The sequence below is a fragment of the Schistocerca piceifrons genome, chromosome X (genome assembly GCF_021461385.2).
Source record: "Schistocerca piceifrons isolate TAMUIC-IGC-003096 chromosome X, iqSchPice1.1, whole genome shotgun sequence".
Classification (NCBI taxonomy): Eukaryota; Metazoa; Arthropoda; class Insecta; order Orthoptera; family Acrididae; genus Schistocerca; species Schistocerca piceifrons.
Window position 1 is genome coordinate 326,407,777 of NC_060149.1, and position 18,269 is coordinate 326,426,045.

The following is an 18,269-nucleotide window of genomic DNA, read 5'->3' on the forward strand; positions in this document are numbered from 1 at the left end:
TGAGTTTTGATATTCGAGGTCTGTACAGTGTAATGAGAAGAAGAGAGTTATAAACTGGTTGTAAACACTACCAGAAGTAACGAGATAAGAGACTTTGACACGATAAAATAATGACATCGTAGCATATTCTGCAAAACTGTTGGCAAATATTAAAGTAAGATACTTTGATATTACAGTTAGTTTGTATTATAGCAACGTCATGTTAAATTCTACAAAAATGTTAGGCCTCCGCGCGAATTGTGTGTGTCTGGTGGCTATCCCACCTAAAAGTACTTGTTCTTTTATACCATGTATAAACCAGTGCCAATGCCATCGCTCTCCTAATCACAGATCGTCGCCACATCCTCATTTCAAATTCTACAAGACGGAAAGTACTAGCCCATGCACTCCTGGGAGAATTGTGTGGATTGGCGGCGACCCTACTTAAAAATGTTAGCCATTATTACTATTCTTAATGGTGCAAAGTGGTCACATTCAAACCTTAAGTAGCACAATTAGCAGCGAAGTATTGGCTATTTTTCTGTAATAACTCCACAAATATCTGTCCTAAGTACGACACAAACTATTTATATGAGCAAACACATCCAAAAAATTGTTTTCTGTGTCTATCGACTTGTTAAAGTTAGTGTGGATGAACCACCCAAATTCGTTTCTTCGCCTGTAAGCTACGTTTTGTACTGCGATACTCCCTTGCATTCTTTAGTACTCTTGACCAGAATGGATGTAGAATGCCGGAAAATGGTGCTAAATATTACATGGCATATTCTGCAAAAACCGCTGTAACAAATACATGCCAATCCCATGTCAAAAAATAACACACTACAACACATATGTTCCAAGTATATATTATCAGTGTGTGACGCCCCTATAAGACTGCCCTAGTACTGTCTTAAGTAAACTACAGAGAAAAAATCCCAAATCTACACTGAGAAGAAAACAATTACCCCTATAGTGTAGGAAGGGAATAGGATAGACAACCACTTCATTTAAAGTAAATTCAAGTTAGTGGAGACCTACAGACAACCGTCCACACTCAGTTGGTACCAGGGTGGGCAGTCACTATCGCAGTCGCTTGTTGCCGCGCCTGTCCCAACCGCAGCATTCGGTGGTGTTCTGCCCCTTAAACGTCTCCCTCGACCTTCTGATAGGACACAACTGAGACGATGCCATTAGTTTTTCGTCTTGTCAGAGCACGCACCAAGGATATGCAGTGTGCAACCGATCAGAATCTACCCACCAGAGCACTTCTAGGATGTTTTACAAAGAATTTCGATAAATGTTATATGTACGCAGCCGGTGTGGTACTGTCGTTAAGGAATGAGATGCACATCTGTGTATACAGGATGTATCAAAATTAATAGCATATACGCAACAGATACTTCCAGTTCTTTGTTTTCCATATTTTGAGAGGTTGTAATATGGGACAAAAAAAGAAAAAGTGTCGTATAGGCATGGGCTCTAAAGCGCACACCTTAACCTTGGTTTACGAACAAAATTGCTTTACGTAGAGCAGCAGAAACCTCTGGGAAGGTGGGACCGATGCCAACCATAGTTGCTAATGCGTCACCCTAAGTAAATATGTTTCCCAGCCTCGGGTCAATCGGCTACATGGCAAGGATCCGACCCCTGTAAGTAGCGCCTTGAACCTACCGGCCACTACGTCCGGCTTCCTGGAAGTAATCCAGTATTTTGTTCTATGAATATCGTTCAGTGTTTAGGTTAAATCTCTGATGGAGAGATGTAGCTAAATTGTTTAATGGTAGATAAACGAAATCGTTTGATTTCCTTCCACAAAGTATATGGCCTACCTAAACTAGTCCAAGTACTTGGAGGCTATTCTAAAGGTAGAGTACTGCATTCGAGATAGGCCCTGTGAACATTAACCTGCCTCATGTAATTGGTCATCACCTCCTGATGCGTAAATACAATTTAAGGGGAATTACAGATATCGAGGCCAGCAACCCCACTTTTGAGACTTCCATGGAATTACGTGACAGTTCTTAAGAACTCGAAAACTGTTAAAAGTGACACAGGTGACTCAGCTGCCCCTATCGATGTGGTTGCATGCAACAAGAGGGTAAAAATCGGCCTTCGAAAACCACGCGCGAGAGTTTTATAATCTTGCTCCCTCTGAGCGCAAACTATTAGTCCTAAATAAAAAATCAGTAGATACTGCAACGTAGTTACATTTTGTACTGGGATACGTGTTTGGTGGAGGCCACAGTTTTAGAGCTATTCAAGAGAAACGAAGAAAAGTGAGCTCCAAACACACCCAAACCATAACATTCATTCCTCACCAGTAAGAGTTTGTGCTATGTTATTCGTGACACTCCCTTCTACCACTGAACAAAAATTTGCGTGTGAAAGAACTATTCCAGATATTAAAACTTCTGATGTCTTTACTGAGTGGGGTAATATGCCACCACCATATCGGCTATTTCGTTAACATTATTAATTTAAACGTGACCGTGAGAGTAATGAAAGAAGACCGAGCGAGGTGGCGCAGTGGTTAGCACACTGGACTCGCATTCGGGAGGACGACGGTTCAATCCCGTCTCCAGCCATCCTGATTTAGGTTTTCCGTGATTTCCCTAAATCGTTTCAGGCAAATGCCGGGATGATTCCTTTGAAAGGGCACGGCCGATTTCCTTCCCCATCCTTCCCTAACCCGAGCTTGCGCTCCGTCTCTAATGACCTCGTTGTCGACGGGACGTTAAACACCACTAACCTAAGACCTAAGTAATGAAAGAAAGACTTTTGTAAACGTTACGCTAGAACTAATTTACAATGACAGTAGATTCGTAGGCAGAGGACCTGACAAATACAACGAAGTAATTATTTATTTCATGCTGTTGAAATTCACATAGTTTGGTAAAATATACGCAAGCCCCAGTTTTATAATTTTTAAGCGCTTGAGCAAGCCGGAGGCCTAATAAGGCCAGTCAATAAAAACAAAAGAGAATGTCGTTTGTGGGAAATAGTTCGTGCAGTCGCAAACTTTTGTGTAATAGTAAGATGCAGTGCCACAAACAACATACTACAGATTCTGACCGGTGGGGGATGGGTGTGAGATTCTGAGGGTCAGATTTGTACATTTTTCTTGAATCGCTCAAAGACTTCGGCCTCCAGCCAAAATGTATCCCAGTACAAAATTTAGCTATATTAAATTTCCTATTAAAAGGTTCTGTTCATTTTTTTGTGTGACTGACAGCTTGCAAGTAGGGAGCGAGAGAATCAGAAGAATCGCGCGTGGTATCTGAAGACCAGGAATAAAATAGCAGGCTGCATAAAACGACATCGTAAGGGGCAGCTATATCACCTTATACACGCATAAAAAAGTTTTGGATCATCTCGGTTCCTAGATTTCCGGAACCTGTAAAGAAAATTGGAATAGAGATCAACATAAACATCATACGGCGCTTTTTATTGCTCTTGAAAACTACAAATTGGATGTTGTACCACCATACAGCGAGACCTTCACAGGTAATGGTCCAGATTGCTATACACACCGGTACCTCTAATACTCAGTAGCACGTCCTCTTGCATTGATGCATGCCTGTATTCGTCGTTACATACTATCCACAAGGTCATTAAGGCACTGCTGGTCCACTGCTCCACACCTCAACGGCGATTCAGCGTAGAGCCCTCAGAGCGGTTGGTGGGTCACGTCGTCCATAAACATCCCTTGCCGGCCGTTGTGGCCATGCGGTTCTAGGCGCTACAGTCTGGAACCGTGTGACCGCTAGGGTCACAGGTTCGAATCCTGCCTCGGACATGGATGTGTGTGCTGTCCTTAGGTTAGTTAGGTTTAAGTAGTTCTAAGTTCTAGGGGAATGATGACCACAGATGTTAAGTCCCATAGTGCTTAGAGCTATAAACATCCCTTTTCAATCTATCCCAGGCATGTTCCATAGGGTTCATGCTGGAGAACATGCTGGTCACTCTAGTCGAGCGATTTCGTTATCCTGAAGAAAGACATTCACAAGATGTGTACGATGGGGGCGTGAATTTTCGACAGTTCCTGTCTCTCTGTATCTCCTCCATGTCCGAACAACATCTCTTTGGTTCACTCCGAGACGCCTGGATACTTCCCTTATTGAGAGCCCTTCCTGGCACACAGTAACAATGCGGACGCGATCGAACCGCGTTACTGACTGTCTAGACATGGTTGAACTACAGACAACAAAAGCCGTGTACCACCTGCCTTGTGGAATGACTGAACTGATCGGCTGTCGGACCCCCTCCGTCTAATAGGCGCTGCTCATGGGTGGTTGTTTACATCTTTGGGCGGGTTTAGTGACATCTCTGAACAGTGAAAGGGACTGTGTCTGTGATACAATATCCCCACTCAACGTCTATCTTCAAGAGTTCTGGGAACCGAGGTGATGGCAAAACATTTTTTGATGTGTTTATAATACACACCTCGCGGTCAAGTGACTAGTGTAAATGCAGTCCCGGTGCGATAATGTGCGCAGTCTCATTACATGAGGCAATTACGCCATTACTAGAAAATTTTACCAGCGGACCCGGATACAGTCCCAAAAATTGTGTAGTACCAAAATACTTCAGACGGGACATAACACCCTCGCCTTGATCCACGAGGCGAGGGTAAAAACGTTACCACCAACATACTACAATAACTTCTGTAGCAACATGATTACATTACGTTAAGTTCCAGATTCCTACCACTGAACCGGAAACATACAACGCTATAGGTCTCCACCTAAATCCCAGCTATAATATTGCTACGTTATCAGAAATGTGAACAGAGAAAACTGGCAATACGTTTTCAAAGCAAGAACGATCTAAGTGTCACAGGAAATCTCACATCAGATCTCATGGAAATAAGATCAAAGTGTCACAGTAAATCCGTCACATCAGATCTCATGGGATCAATCTAATTTATTTTTATTGGCTTTTGGGACGTTCTCATTCAGCCATCTCAATACTGGAAAGTCAGTTATAACAATACAAACGTGCTGACAACGGAACACCCAATCCCCGAGTGGGAAAATCCCCGACCCGGACGGTGATCAACCCAGGGCCCCTACTGTTAACAATCCGCTGTGTTGATCGATCAGCTGCCGAGGCGGGTAAAACAGTATAGTTCATTCTTCTTTTATAGTGCTTCTCAGCTTTAGTTATTTTCGCGAAGTGCTGCCTTTAAGGAACACCAGCTGGGTATACATACCCACTTTTCACGTCTCTACTTAGAACTACAGAATCGCCGACTAGCCATCGCCACTGGCAGCTATTGGCATAATGTGTTGTACATCTCCACTTACTCACACGATGACTCCAGAAGTCGGAAACTGATAGCGAATATCCGCGCCCAATCACAGTGACAGACCTTAGTTCTCCCAGGCCTTCCGTAGACACACACACACAGAGAGAAAAATTGTTCAAATGGCTCTGAGCACTATGGGACTTAACATCTATGGTCATGAGTCCCCTAGAACTTAGAACTACTTAACCTAACTAACCTAAGGACAGCACACAACACCCAGTCATCACGTGAGAGAGAGAGAGAGAGAGAGAGAGAAATAAAGGAGAGAGGGATGGAGTCAGCATGCAACAGAGAGAAGAGGAGAACTGCAAAACATAAGATTGCCAAGTAAGAAAATTAGATCTTATAGAACTGTATGTCACAGTTCCTTTTATCTTAGAGGAGAAGGTAATAACGCAAAAATGTTTTCACAACGAAGAATTGGTAGTCACACAGGGTATTTAAAGAAAACTGTTTCATAGATATTGCTAGGAATGTTAGAGGAGGAAAGTAAAAAGTGTTGAAGTATAGGGAGGCCGTAAGAGAAAAAACTATACTTTCATCGTGAACGGCTTGATTTGTTTATTAATTTTGGGAGGATGAAGTGCCAGGGAAGTGAGACAAGAGTGAAAGAGGTGGGAATGGACTTTAATGGTGAATAAATCTTACAAGAAATGTTACTCTTATTTTTGGGAAGATGAAAGAGGTAGCAATAGACAGCAAAAGGGACGTGAATTATAGATTACGAAAAATAGCCTTAAGAAGCTAGTCTTAATTTAATGCCTTTCAAGTATGCAGGCACAGAGCAATTAAAACAGAAATGTAATATTTAAAAAATATATTTAAAAAAAAGGTGCTTCAATCGAAAATGTAACTTAAAGGAAACTATCTCCTATTCTACTATCTCTAGCTCGATACCGTAGCCAAGTGATCTTCCACTGGCTCTTACTGAAATACGATGTTGCGTTTCGGCTAGAATACTCTCCCTATATAAATGACCAGTAGCATGCGTATATATAGTTAAGTGGCGCGTTGTAAGGTGTTATACTAAGGTTATAGACAAGTGATATGTATATGTATGCGTGGAGGTGCTGTATAAGGAGGATCGAATTTGGAACCTTATGATCACTTTGCTACGTCATCTCGACGAGTTCGTCACACTTACAAGCAAGTGATGGTGGCGATATATTATACGCATTTCACTCTCTCTCTCTCTCTCTCTCTCTCTCTCTCTCTCTCTCTCTCTCACTCTCTCTCTCTTTCTCTCTGTCTATCTATTTATCTACCAGTCTCGTCTTCTCTGCACCCACGGCGGCGAAATACCACTCCCCAGGTTAGGCGAGTTACTAGTCCATCATTCCCGCCTCCAGACGGAAAATTGACAGAGCACGTGGCTGTGTGACGGTGCCCAGTTTGGTACGCTGGCGACGTGTACACGGTCGGGTGTGAGGAACCTTTGCACCGGAGTTCACCTGCTGTTTCTCTGATAAACTGCAAGTTAAGTTGGTTAAAGGTTTAGATGTTAATTGAAGAGTTTTGGTTTGTGCAACCAGCGTCTTTTCTGCCTTGTGGCCTCTTGCGTTCGGGTTTTCTGTCCTTGTCGCGGGTGTATTTATAGACAGTGACCTTTTCCGTTTCTTATTAGTACTACCCGGCAGGAAATGTATTTTTGGGCAGTGATTATTGTTTTAGATTACATTTTTTCTGCCTTGTGGCCTCCTGCGTTCGGTTTTCCTGTCCCTGTTGCCGGTGTAATTATAGACAGTGATCTTTTGGCTTCTTATTAGTACTGCCTGGGAGAAAGTGTATTTTTGGGCAGGGATTATGGTTCCTGATTTGATTCCTCCTCCTCTCCTGGCCTCGCGTCAGGTCGATGTGATTGCTGAATGTGAGGCGTTGTGGGTCTGTTAGTCCGCTTCTAGCCTGGGCATCCTTCGGGAGACAATTGCGGCCGCCCTTACACCCGGTCGGTTAATTATTTCTATCCCAGGACATTTTGGTGGCAGGGCATGGTATTAAAGTCGTTAGTTATTGTAAGATGTTAAATGGTTGTATTTTACTCTGACTGTTTTTGGCCACTTTAAAAAGGTTCAGTTTTCCTTTCATTGGTGGGTTTTTAAAATTACGTGGCTTTAAAATTTTTAGTTATTGTAAAAGGTGAATGACTGATCTTTACTTTGATTGTTTTAGTCTACTTGGCATCCTTTGAAAATGCTAGTTCTGCCTCCCTGTTAGTGAGCCCTTGTAATTTAATATCTTGTTGTGCCAAAGTTTAAAAGAAGTTGGCTCCCTACATGTTCGGTAACGAAATTGTATGCAAATTGGTGGTTTTTTAGTATCATCACTAGGAAAGTTTTAATTTTGTTATTAAATGCTTTATCAAAGTCTGTCTTAAGTTCAAATGGTTCAAATGGCTCTGAGCACTATGGGACTTAACATCTGTGGTCATCAGTACCCTAGAACTTAGAACTACTTAAACCTAACTAACCTAAGGACACCACACACATCCATGCCCGAGGCAGGATTCGAACCTGCGACCGTAGCAGTCCCGCGGTTCCGGACTGAGCGCCTGAACCGCTAGACCACCGCGACCGGCTCTGTCTTAAGTAAAATGGCTTGGCTATTAAGGGTAATTTTTTAATTTCATTACTTGGAAAATTTTGATTTGTTATCAAATGTTTTATCAAAGTCGGTTTTAAGTAAAATGGCTTGGCCGTTAACTGTAAAGTAAATTGTTTTGAAAAGGCACTCATGCCTGGTCAAGTGATAAAGAAATGAAATTTAAAGGTTGAAGTAATCAATAAAGAAATTGTAAATTGCAACTCGACAGTAACTAACTAATTTTGGCCCCGTTTCCCAACTTGGGGTTTTCCTTGATTAATCGTAACACCCGTCTCAATCATGTTTACGTAAAATACGACCAATAATGTTCGAAATGCTCCCTGCGTAAGGGAAAAAGGTCGCAGACTTTGGTGTCACCTCGGTATTATCATCACTCACCCGGTGCACGGTTATTCGATAGTGCATCGCACGTCTGACCTGTCTATCACTATAATAATTCTCACGAAAGGTGACTTTAAAATGGGCTAACTCAGCTAACACTCCAGATTTGACACCAGTCGTCTAACATTTTTACAGACTACGATATGATGTCATCATTTGATAGTGGCGACGTATCTCACTACAGCGTATGTACAACATATGTATGACATACATGCGTTGTTTGTATGACGCACGTATGGTGTAGTCGTACACGGCGTATTTGGGGCAGAATTTGTACATATGCATGATATAATTGTGTGCGTATACGTTTGTTTTTGAGAACAAAGGGGTCTTTTATTGGCTATACTTACTTACATATGTATATATATCATCATTTTACAACTGAAAATTACTGCAATAGCCACTCATTGTAACCCTATATTTCTCCTAATTGCTTGGCAGTCCAAGTAAACTATTATGTCTTGATGCAGAAGAGTTCTGGTGTGGCCCAGGTAATAGCAGCAAGTCGTGGAACACCTCCGATTCCTGGTCCAGCAGTTCTGTCAGTATTAGATGAATGGCTCTTTAGGCTGCAGACGATTGTTGCTGCGGCTGTGCCACTGAGTAGTCGATTAGCAATAGGTCCCATAGGTTTTGATGACATCCTGTGGACAATGGAAGGCGCTACTGCGGTAATAATACATCTCAGAACACATACGTGTCCTCGTCCAGCACCAGATCAGGATTTGTAACATAAACGACAAAACGTAAATGTAAATACATTAGATATATACTGTGTACAGACAATGTCATATCGTTATTAATCATCACAATAGGTCAGCGTGTCCACAATATGCACATGCCGTTGTTCTGTAAGTCCTGCATGGAAATAGTATAATGTTAGCTGCTGTCCACATGTAGCACTGGAGTGCTGTGACGTGAATATGCAAACTAACAGATTTTCCTAATAATAACTATTTTTTATTACAAAAGGTATTGATAAATACTGTCAGACGTATTCTTCCCAGCTGACTCGTGTTACTACTGTTGGTATTTTAAACTGGTCAAAGTACCGCCGGAAGATGATGGTGTTCACGCAAATGAATTATGAACATTAAAATTGCTAGAGAGGTGGTGGAGGGCTGAACTTGTATGCCATTGGCGAAAACGTCAGACCTCCTGCGCTCTGGGGCGCCTGAGAAATTGGCTTAGAGCATGATGACGTTGTTGCACACAGTTTGTGCCATTGTCCATGGGGGGGGGGGGGGGGGGAGGGAGGGGAGGGGCATCGTGGGAATGCTGATGCCGATGTTATCGATTCCAGGAATGCTGGCGCTGAATTCAGATCTCTTGGCTCAGAACCAGCAGTTACCTCATCTACCATTTACACAAGAATTGGAAATATGTGTTTCACTGAGACTTTGAAGAGATGTACAAGAGTGGAGAAAATGTCACTATGTTCTGCCAGAGATGACGGAATAGCATGAGTTTAGAATTTCTTTCGTTTGACAGCATACTATACGTGACCATATACACTCCTGGAAATGGAAAAAAGAACACATTGACACCGGTGTATCAGACCCACCATACTTGCTCCGGACACTGCGAGAGGGCTGTACAAGCAATGATCACACGCACGGCACAGCGGACACACCAGGAACCGCGGTGTTGGCCGTCGAATTCCGCTAGCTGCGCAGCATTTGTGCACCGCCGCCGTCAGTGTCAGCCAGTTTGCCGTGGCATACGGAGCTCCATCGCAGTCTTTAACACTGGTAGCATGCCGCGACAGCGTGGACATGAACCGTATGTGCAGTTGACGGACTTTGAGCGAGGGCGTATAGTGGGTGGACGTACCGCCGAATTTCTCAACACGTAGGGCGTGAGGTCTCCACAGTACATCGATGTTGTCGTCAGTGGTCGGCGGAAGGTGCACGTGCCCGTCGACCTGGGACCGGACCGCAGCGACGCACGGGTGCACGCCAAGACCGTAGGATCCTACGCAGTGCCGTAGGGGACCGCACCGCCACTTCCCAGCAAATTAGGGACACTGTTGCTCCTGGGGTATCGGCGAGGACCATTCGCAACCGTCTCCATGAAGCTGGGCTACGGTCCCGCACACCGTTAGGCCGTCTTCCGCTCACGCCCCAACATCGTGCAGCCCGCCTCCAGTGGTGTCGCGACAGGCGTGAATGGAGGGACGAATGGAGACGTGTCGTCTTCAGCGATGAGAGTCGCTTCTGCCTTCGTGCCAATGATGGTCGTATGCGTGTTTGGCGCCGTGCAGGTGAGCGCCACAATCAGGACTGCATACGACCGAGGCACACAGGGCCAACACCCGGCATCATGGTGTGGGGAGCGATCTCCTACACTGGCCGTACACCACTGGTGATCGTCGAGGGGACACTGAATAGTGCACGGTACATCCAAACCGTCATCGAACTCATCGTTCTACCATTCCTAGACCGGCAAGGGAACTTGCTGTTCCAACAGGACAATGCACGTCCGCATGTATCCCGTGCCACCCAACGTGCTCTAGAAGGTGTAAGTCAACTACCCTGGCCAGCAAGATCTCCGGATCTGTCCCCCATTGAGCATGTTTGGGACTGGATGAAGCGTCGTCTCACGCGGTCTGCACGTCCAGCACGAACGCTGGTCCAACTGAGGCGCCAGGTGGAAATGGCATGGCAAGCCGTTCCACAGGACTACATCCAGCATCTCTACGATGGTCTCCATGGGAGAACAGCAGCCTGCATTGCTGCGAAAGGTGGATATACACTGTACTAGTGCCGACATTGTGCATGCTCTGTTGCCTGTGTCTATGTGCCTGTGGTTCTGTCAGTGTGATCATGTGATGTATCTGACCCCAGGAATGTGTCAATAAAGTTTCCCCTTCCTGGGACAATGAATTCACGTTGTTCTTATTTCAATTTCCAGGAGTGTATTTTAATATTGCCAGTGGACTCGACATGCCCTGAAATATACAGAGGAAACAGAAGTGTATAAACTCTAACAATACTGAAATAAATACTTCCCAGTGGTCGTTAATATGCATCTAAAATTATATGACATGCATTGGATCGTATCTATATACATACAGGGTGAGTCACCTAACGTTACCGCTGGATATATTTCGTAAACGACATCAAATACTGACGAACCGATTTGACAGACCGAACGTGAGGAGAGGGGCTAGTGTAATTGTTTAATACAAACCATACAAAATTGCACGGAAGTATGTTTTTTAACACAAACCTACGTTTTTTTAAATGGAACCACGTTAGTTTTGTTAGCACATCTGAACATATAAACAAATACGTAATCAGTGCCGTGTGTTGCATTGTAAAATGTTAATTACATCCGGAGGTATTGTAAGCTAAAGTTGACACTTGAAACCTCCGACGATCAGTTGAGTGTTGTAACAAACACGGGCCACGGTCGGCGAGCAGCATCTGCAGGGACATTCGAACTCTGAAAAGGCGGAGATGATACTCATCTATGGCGAGTGTCGACGAAATGCAGCTGAAGCCTGCAGGGTGTATGCAGAACGGTACCCGGACAGAGAGCATCCAACGTGCCGCACATTGCAAAACATCTACCGCCAACTGTATGCAACAGGTACGGTCGTAGCACGCAAACGGGTCCGTAGCAGGCCCGTCACAGGAGAAGCGTGTGCAGTTGGTGTGTTAGCTACTGTTGCCATGAACCCACACGTGAGTACACGGGACATTGCGAGAGCCGGTGGACTGAGTCAAAGTAGTGTCATGCGCATACTGCATCGTCACCGCTTTCACCCGTTTCATGTGTCGTTACATCAGCAATTACATGGTGATGACTTTAATCATCGAGTGCAATTCTGTCAATGGGCATTAACAGAGAATGCGTTGCAGTTCTACCTGTTTACCGATGAAGCGGGTTTCACAAACCATGGGGCAGTGAATCTACGGAACATGCATTAATGATCCGTGGACAATCCTCGCTGGCTCAGACAGGTAGAGCGACAGCGACCGTGGACTGTAAATGTATGGTGCGGAATCATTGGCGGCCACCTCATTGGTCCCCACTTCATTGCAGGGGCCCAAACAGCTGCAACATACATCGCGTTTCTACAGAATGATCTGCCAACGTTGCTCGAAAATGTCCCACTGGAAACGCGTCGACGTATGTGATATCAGCATGATGGTGCACCTGCACATTCCGCAATTAACACTAGGCTGACCCTTGACAGGACGTTCGACGGGCGTTTCATAGGACGTGGAGAATACATAAATTGGCCAGGCCGTTCTCCTGATCTTACACCTCTGGACTTCTTTATGTGGGGTACGTTAAAGGAGAATGTGTACCGTGATGTGCCTACAACCCCAGAGGATATGAAACAACGTATTTTGGCAGCCTGTGGCGACATTACACCAGATGTACTGCGGCGTGTACGACATTCATTACGCCAGAGATTGCAATTGTGTGCAGCAAATGATGGCCACCACATTGAACATCTATTAGCCTGACATGTCGGGACACACTCTATTCCACTCCGTAATTGAAAACGGAAACCATGTGTGTACGTGTACCTCACCCCTCATGGTAATGTACATGTTCGTCAGTGAAAAAGACCAATAAAAAGGTGTTAGCATGTGTAAGTAACGTGCTATTCCAGTCTCTTCTGTACCTAAGGTCCATCACCGTTCCCTTTGGATCCCTACGTAATTCGGTGCTCTCCGATACACACAATCGAACAGCGGAGGAGTGGTACTCAAGCGTCAACTTTAGGTTACAATATCTCCGGATGTAATTAACATTTTACAATGCAACAAACGGCACTGATTACGTATTTGTTTATATGTTCAGATGTGCTAACAAAACTAACGGGGTTCCATTTAAAAAACCGTAGGTTTGTGTTAAAAAAACATACTTCCGTGCATTTTTTTGTGGTTTGTATTAACCAATTACACTAGCCCCTCTCCTCACGTTCGGTCTGTGGAATCTATTCGTCAGTATTTGATGTGGTTTACGAAATATATCCAGCGGTAATGTTAGGTGACTCACCCTGTATAAAATTAACTAGGAATGGCCTAAGAACTCACCATCTGTAATTTGATTTAATCTATATATTATTTTATTTTTAGACAACAGACGTGTTAATTTCGGAACGATTTAATTCTTTAAGCATCTGGCTTGTTACTGATCGTCTATCATATTTAAACATTTTTAAGTACTGGCGACATTCTTAGCACTTTAAGGAAATGGATGGCAACAATGCAATTTGTACACTGCAGTAGGTGAAATGCACCACAACACGCACTGCGTCTCACTAAAAAGTGCCTGATTTCGTTGTTATACGAGTGGATGGAAATGGAAATGCCGTGTGGCTAGGGCCCCCCGTCGGGTAGACCGTTCGCCTGGTGCAAGTCTTTGGGGTTGACGCCACTTTGGCGACTTGCGTTTCGATGGGGACGATATGATGATGATAAGGACAACACAACACCCAGTCCCTGAGCGGAGAAAACCTCCGACCCAGCCGGGAATCGAACCCGGGCCGTTAGGTATGACATTCCGTCGCGCTGAACACTCAACTTCGAGGGGCGCACTACGAGGGGATAATTTTGTATGAATCAGAGTATATGAACTTTTTCCGTCCACGTGAGAATGTAAAATACGAATGATTTCTGTTTACAACTCTTCTCTGGAACAGAATAGTTATCGTGTCGGATTTCGTTTTCCTTCATAATTCTACTTTATGTACATATGCATTTTTATTTTAGCTATTGTGAGCCAAAAGCTGTTACGCAATCACACTCAGACGATCACACAACGTTTACCGGCTGCTGTGCCTTCCAATATCAAATTGCGTTATTTGGCTGCAGTTTGGAGAGGTATAGGGGCAGCCCAAGGATCTCCTATCCGTTGACGCACTTCCAGACCTTGGAGCATGTACGTTTTATTCGAGTAGCTCCTCTATAGGTCTCATGAAACTTTGAACACCTTTTTCCAGTCCTCCAACCAAACAATTATCCTTGCCAGCGCCCAGAACAGAACATAGATCCTCCAGACGGCAGTTAAACATAATTTCTCTGGTGCATTGTACTACGTCTGCAGCATCAATGTGAGCAGCAGTTGCCACCACAGCGACAGAACTGTTACAAATCGGGCACTTCAAAAACAGCTCCGCACCAGACGCCTTGTAGCACGCATTCCACTGACAACAAACTACCGCCATTTGCCAAGTGAGAGCTAATTGGAGGGCAGGGTTGATGTCTGTTGCGTTTTATGATGAAAGTTTGTTCTGCCTCGGTGACACTGATGGCCATGTGTTTCTAAAAGGAAGCCACTTTGGCGCCTCAAAACTTGTCTGCGTGCTCGACACAGTGGGCAAACATCTGGAGTTAAGGTCTGATGTGCGATTTCGTATGACAGCAGGAGGACTCTCGTGGTTATCCCACGTACCCTGACTGGAAAATCTGTACGTTAATCTGGTGATTCGACCTATTGTGAAGCGATTCACGAATAGCATTCCAGGGGTTGTTTTTGCGAGAGGATAACTCTCGTCCAAATATCGCTGTTGTAACCAAAAATGCTCTATAGAGTGTCGATATGTCGTTTTGCCCTGTTCTATCACCAGAAGTGTCTCCAGTCGAGCACATATGGGACATCATCTGACTACAGTTCCAGCATCACTCACAACCAGAGTTAACTGTCCCTGTTCTGAACGTCCAAGTACAACAAGTATGTAATTACATCACACGAACTGACGTCCACCACTTGTACAGCACAATGCATGCACATCTGCATACTTACAGTCAACATTCTGGTGGTCACACTGGTAATTAATGTAACAGCATTTCACATTTACAATTGCTTATCACGCGCTTACATTAACCTCTGATGTTGCAACTTTAATCATTTAATTATGTTACCTATACAAATGTAAACTCGAATTTTCGTTACTGTACATTAAATATTTTTGGGGGTTCCCATTTTCTTCCGTCAGCCTAAGTCAAATGAATTTACTGCCTGTTTACATATGTATTTGACAGTAAATGTTGTGGTTTTTTGAATAGAACTAAAATATTTACAGAGCATTTTGATCATGCCACATATGTTACCTTCACATGCAGGAATAATTTACTGTGATAGAGCATGATGGAAGCAACTTTTCCCAGGAGTATCAGTTACATTCTTTGTAGTGGCATGGAGAAACATCTGTCTGGGACTTGTGCATCAGGATGAATGTCACATAGGTTACATTTTCGAAAGAACAACATATTAGGATCGATTGTAACAAGTCTAACATCTAGGTCTTTTGAAATTTCTTTTTATGTTTGCAGATACAGTTACTTAAATTTTTATAATAATCAACACCAAAATAGCATTAGAAAATAAAGTCTGCAGCTACAATGACGATAATTTACTGTTGTCAAACACTTGCATAAAAACTGAAGTTGCAGCATTACAATGTTAATGTTAATTCTCATGTACCAGACACACTGAAAATATTCTTAGAACCTATTTTTATTTATCTAAATGAGTGTTGCGTGAAATAAGAACAAACAAGATTTTAACATCATCGAACAGTAGTACTGCATTAAGGCTGGCTTGATCGCTAATCAAAAAGCCGTGCTTCAGGATAGAACGACTTTATTGATGTAATACGTTATTTTCAGATATCTGTCAAAAACTACTAAAGAAACATGGAAATTAGAAGACAGTATCAGAATAGGGAAGTAAATGAAGAAACCTTATTTGAACACACAACTTACTTCAAGCAAAAACATACCTAGGAGAATCGTGCTGCAAGAAGGTTACAAGATGTGCATGTAACAGTCATAAGCAAGTTAGTGAAAAAATCGTAACTTGAAACTTAGAGGCTAACATTCACGCCCGATGGCGGTATAGTTGTAATAGTGGCGCCACACTTCGTCGTAATTGACAACATATCCTAAACATTTAAAATTAAAAAGAAAATGGTCAAGTGTACATTATAAAATTACAACATTAAGAAAGAATGCAAGAAATTTTTTTAGTTTATAACAAGAAGAGCAAAGAAAAAAAAACCACTTACCTGTCGTTACGTGGCAAGGTAGTAGCAAATTTTGTTTATGAAGAATGTTAGATATGAGAACATAATAAAAGTCCCACATCAAATTAATTACGTTACAAAATTAAAAATGTGAAATAAAAACTAATAAACAAAGCTATCTCAGCCGCCATCAGGTGGCAGAATAGTTACAACAATGACGCAGTTCAACTGACAATAGATATCATGACAGCTAAACAACAAAATAATATAATATTATAGTACAAATAAGGAAATGAATGAAATGAGCCATATTGTCTGACGTCAGCTTGTAACAAAATTTAACAGGTGAGAGGAGCCCAGAAGCTGCATTGAGTGTCTTCACAAAAACTGTAAGCGCAAATAAACAGAATAAACAAAATAAAAATGACAATAAGATACAACGTCAGCGCAAACTGAATTTCTTCTTTAGATGCAATCTATTCGTCGAACAGTATTAACATTGGGCATAGTGTCTATACCAGAAAGGGGTGGGATGTGTGTGATGGGAGTGGAGGAGAAGGCGAGTGTAATGGAACGGGCTTAGGGTGTTCCGGAGGTCCGGATGTGTATCTCCGTTTTGGACAGAAGTTGTACTCTATATCGGAAGTTGTCAGAAAAGTTATAGTACTAATACGACAGCTATGTCGAGTGTTGTTGAAGAAAGTGTAAAAAGCGATATTTTAAAATATAAACAAACAGGATATATTAATAAAAGGTGTCGCCTACCATCATTGTCAGTACTACAGATCTTGCCCTCTGTAGATACAGAGACTAACCTGGGCAAATGGCATCCCACAAATAAAGCACAAACACAGGTTGGAGTTCGAGATTGCAGCGGAGCGGACTCCACCGAAGACAATCCCGCAACCGACGAGCTGTCTTCTGCGCTGGAGACAAAACTTTACAAGACGACTGGTTGGTGGAGAGGACGGTTACGGACTCTTATTCAGTCACTACAGATCTCTCCAGCTTCCACATTTGACTTCCAACACCACAATGTATAATTTTAAAAGAGTACGACAAATTTGTTTCCATATAAGAAGCCCCGTTTTCTCTGAAAAATGTAATGTGTCATTAACTCAAGTCATTTTCCCAGAGAGACTGAAATATGGCGTTGTTAAACCCCCCTTTAAGGAAGGTAACAAGAGAGACGTCAATAATTATCGACCTGTTTCACTGCGGACATCATTCTCCAATATATTTTAGATGGGGATGTATTCTAGAATAGTATCTCACCTTAGCAACAATAGTATCCTTAGCAAATCACAGTTTGGGTTCCAGAAATGTTGCTATTCTGAGTATGCCATTTACACGTCCGCTCACCAGATTTTACAACCATTAAATAATAAAATAGCACTGGTAGGTATTTTCTGCCACTTCTCTATGACGTTTGACTGTGTGAGTCACTGTATTCTCCTAGAGACATTAACATTTTATGGGATTGTTGATATAGTCAACCATTGGATAATATTGCATCTATCCAAAAGAATGCAGAGATCTGTTCTTAGTAATTCAAGCAATATAATCTGGGGGCAGAGTTCTGACTGGGAAGAAATCACGTATGGGCTTCCTCAAGGTTCAGCCAAAAGTCGTCTATCCTTCTTCACGTAAGTAAACGATCGTCCATCTAGTATACAACAAGCAGAATTAGTTCTTTTTGACTATTATTATAACCATTCTAAGCATACACACAGAAACAGAAGAAATTGTAAACAAAGTTCTTAAAAGTGTCAATGACCGGATTTTTGAGAATTTTCTCACCCTCAGTTTTAAAAAGACACAACATATTCAGTTTTGCATGTCTAGAGGTACTACACCAGTGATAAGTGTAACACATGAAGAAGAAATAATAAGTACGGTGGAAACTTCAACATTCTTAGTGGTCCATATAGATCAGAATTTAAATTGGAAAAAATACATTTTGGAACTCCTAAAACAACTCAACTCATTTCAGCCACATTTGAGCTTAGA